The sequence below is a fragment of the Corvus brachyrhynchos genome, unplaced genomic scaffold, assembly GCF_000691975.1.
Source record: "Corvus brachyrhynchos isolate BGI_N302 unplaced genomic scaffold, ASM69197v1 scaffold279, whole genome shotgun sequence".
In the NCBI taxonomy this organism is placed as follows: domain Eukaryota; kingdom Metazoa; phylum Chordata; class Aves; order Passeriformes; family Corvidae; genus Corvus; species Corvus brachyrhynchos.
Window position 1 is genome coordinate 3,208,299 of NW_008246060.1, and position 4,015 is coordinate 3,212,313.

Consider the following 4,015-nt stretch of genomic DNA (forward strand, 5'->3'; position numbering starts at 1 on the left):
AAGTGTTGGGTTTTTTTTTTTTTAAAAGGAATCTGCCTTAAATGACCAGATATTCCAGATTGCAGGCTAATGGCTAGCAACATGTGGCTTGTCTGAGTAACATCATTGCCCTCTCCTTCCTTTGCCAGCATGTGCTACTGGTGGCGAGAGAGATAAAAATATACAGAGTGGATATGCAATTACCAAACCCACGATATTTTATGACAAATGCCATTTCCCTAACACTGCTATTACAGTGTGCCTGATTTCCAAAGCTGAATTAATTTGAGCAAGTGTACATTGGAGATTGATGCTATTAGCATGATTTTTAAAGCACCCTTTAATAATCATAATCTGCATGTTTGAAACGTGTTGCCATTACCAGTGTTGACAGATATGAGCATAAGGCACACACCGTAGAGACTAAAACGGGGCTGTTCTCATTTCAAATAAGAGTGTACAGATTCCTACGTCCGTAAAAAAAAAAAAATACATCAATTACTGTGCAAAGAGAGTAGCACATTTTTCTAGGGGGGTGGCAATAAAGCACTGTTGGTATACACCATGCCCAGGCCAGCCTATGCTACCTTTCTGCACTGGGGTAAGGACCCCCACATGTGGAGAGCCCCTATAAAATGAACCAGGCTTTCAATGGATGCTGTCAGCACCTATCCCAAAATGAAGAGAGAACGAACACGCTGCCTCCTTTAACTTTCTGGAAGAATCTCTTCTGCAATTATAAATGACACACATTTATGGAGTGACTTCTTTTTTTTCCTTTCCCCCAATTAGTCTGAAGATGCAAAATACTTCTAGGGAAATAATTACAGGAAACTAGCTCTCTCCTCTCCTCTGTATGAGCAACTCTTACTCATGTAAATTACTTGCATGAGTAAGGATTATTTGCAAAGTGAAAAGCATTGCATCAGATCCCCCAGTTTGGGAGAAGAGATGAAATCAACATGAGTTCGTAGTAAACTTTGCTGCTGATGAATGAACCAAAGGCAGATCCCCACTGACAGTCTGGCCTCAATGGAAGCAGCACTCACCACGATGCAGGGCAATGCAGGGAATGTCATACCACGCAAAATGAATTAGTTGCTTGTTCAGGGTTTTTTAGGAATTGTATGCATCACATCAAATACCATTCCTGGATTTAATGAGTACCAACTTTGAAATATATTTTTAAGCCTAGTCTAATTAATGCCAACACCTTTAAAAACATGAAAACACAAGGCACTAACAAGCATTTTACTCTACAACTGCTTCTGCAAAGGTCAGTCATTCCACAACCCCACACCACCTCTTGGAGCAGAGAGCAGTAAATGAGCTGGAGGAGGGTTTGGCCAAGACCCTGTGGGCTGGAGGGTGAGCCCACCTTGTGCTCCCTGAATGCCACAGGAGCAGGGTGCTTCACGAGGGGACTGGGTAGCCGCTTTCTGACGGCACACAGCTTCTCACACTTGGGTGCCAGCAAAGCTGGGGGGCTGCTTTCCACATGAAACTGTTTCAAATACAATGGGGTGCCCTTAAAGCCGCTCCCTCTGGATCTCCGCAGGTCCCCAAGCATCCTGCTCTGACCCCTGTGTGACGCACCAGCCATCAAGGACATCTTCCCATGCGCAAGGTGACACAGGGGACTGCGCTGGACCAGAGTGAATGAGAAAATCAAGGCAAGGTGGTGACTTCCTCCAGCAAAGGACTCCGTTTTGGCAGTGGCCCTGCAGGGATGAAGGAGAATCAGTTTTTCCCTGCTGGAGGGAAGAGAGAGAAGGCTGCTCTTGCTCTCTGGCCAGTGTTGCACCTGCTGCAGTGTCTGGGCTTGATGGCGAGGTGGGAAGCAGCGTGCCCAGGCCACTGTGCTTTAAAAGCAGCAACGAAGTTTTCAGTGAAGTAGCACAAAACTCTTCTAGTTCACCTAGCAGTGGCCCCACAAGTACTGTTGCTCTTACAAAAATGTCTTCACTGCTCCTGCGCAGCAAGACTCGTGGTCTGAGTGTGATGCCAGAGGTGGTCCCAGCCTCTCCATGTGTGTCTCCTTTGGGATGCAATGAGCACCAGGGCCAGGAGTAACCATACCTGCTGCATGTGAGCAGCCCCATCCCATGTTCACCATCCACTGAGACTCCCTGGGAAACAACCTCTGGCCAGCTCCTGGCACTGAAAGGGAGTTTTTCTCCGCTGTGGCGATGGGGATGCTGAGCCTTAGGTGGAGGGAAGGGTACTGCAGCGGAAGCACACCTGGGCTTGAACCTTCCCTGGGTCTGGGCAGTGCACAGAAACATCCGGTTTTAGCAGCAATCGGAGTTATATTTAAATCTGGATGATGAATTCAGCTAGCTATAAAAAGACTTATATTTACACTTATTGCTGATTAGCTCAAACATTTGGCAATCAGCTAAAATACGCCATCAGAAATTTCTGAGTAACAGAAGCATTACATCCCTCCTTGCTTCTCCTCCCTCCTCACAGCCACTAGCTGAATATTGTCACAGTGTCAGTGCTGCCATGACGGAAAACAGGCAGCCAGCTGCTTCTATTAATCACGCCGCTAGCGCAGGTAGCTGCTGGAGACTGTGCCTAAATCTCCGGTGGGCTCAACTGCAAGCCTGCAATTCAGCCACTCACTCCCCTCACCACCAATTTCTGTGACAGCAAGAGTCCTGTCCCCCTTTGCCCCAGACACCACAGATTTGCAATACATGCTTAAGCACTGGCTCACTCCATTCCCACTCCCCGAACACAAGACAAGGTGTTTCACCCCATCAACAGTCCCACACTGTGAATAAGGTCCGCCCTGACAGCTATAAGGTGCATCTGACTCGAGAGCCACCTCTCCTCCCGCAGAAGGAGCCCAGTCCAGAGTTAGGAAGCCCCGTGACCCCAGAGGCGGCCCTGCTGCCCCTTTGGGAACCGATATGGATGTGATTCACCAAAGGGACCGGGATCTCGGGGTGCTTAGGGTAAACAGCCGCCCCTGCGCCCCAGTGAGAGCGGTTACCCCCACCCAGCCAGCACCCAGCCTTTTGTCTCTCTGCTGCCTGCACATCCCCAAGCACCATTCGGATTGTTCCAAACTATTAAAAATCGATCATAAAAAAATCATTCCTATGTCTATAAACAAGTTAATGGAGTAAGTGAAAACAAAGTACATTTCTTAATGGGAGTGTTATGTTGCCCTCTCTAGGCCCTGGCTCTCAGTGCCGGTTTCTGTAGGCTCCCTGCCAGAGAAGTATCACTCAGAGCTGTTGCTGTTGCTGCTGCTGCTGCTACTCTGCTAATGAATGACTAACTTAGGCCAGAGGGGAAATGACATCACCGGGGTGTAAAACACAACTGCATTAGGAAACTTTTTTACCTGCTTTACATTTGTCATAATTATTCTACACAATACGGCCGGCATTTGCATAATTTCAAGGCGTGCCATTATCTTAATTGAAAATTGTTTTCATATGGTTGAATAATGCAGAATGACATCAGTTAAAGCCCGAATGAAATACACAAGTATAATCACACGGCTAATTACTAGCGGTGTTTGCACGTAAAAATAAATAAAATTGTGCGTATTATTAGGAAGGTACACGCAGCTGAAAACTCTCGTACCAGAGCAGTGTTTTACTCGCAATGGTAGGATTAATTTTCTCTGATGTTCCTACCACAGTAACATGAGCTGATCATTAAGGCGTATTAAAATGATTTGTGTCCCTTTCCCCACCCCCCTCCCTTCCAAATATCTTTCATTTTACACACACTCGAGACACGCAGAGGCACAGTTTTAAATAGTCACCACGGGCAATTTCAGAGCATCCATTGCTCACTGTCATCTCCCTGATTCTTAGGAAAAGGCTCCCTTATCTCAGCGGCACGCACAGAAAATTAAAGTGAAGAGGTGGCAGCGAGCGAAGGTGGCTCTGAAACGCGTTTCGGCTGTGTACGCGTGTGTGCGGGCACACGGCTACGTCCGCACCTACAGCCACGCGTGCCTCCGCAAACAGCCCCCCCGGCATCTCCCACCCAAGATCCTCCCACACACCTC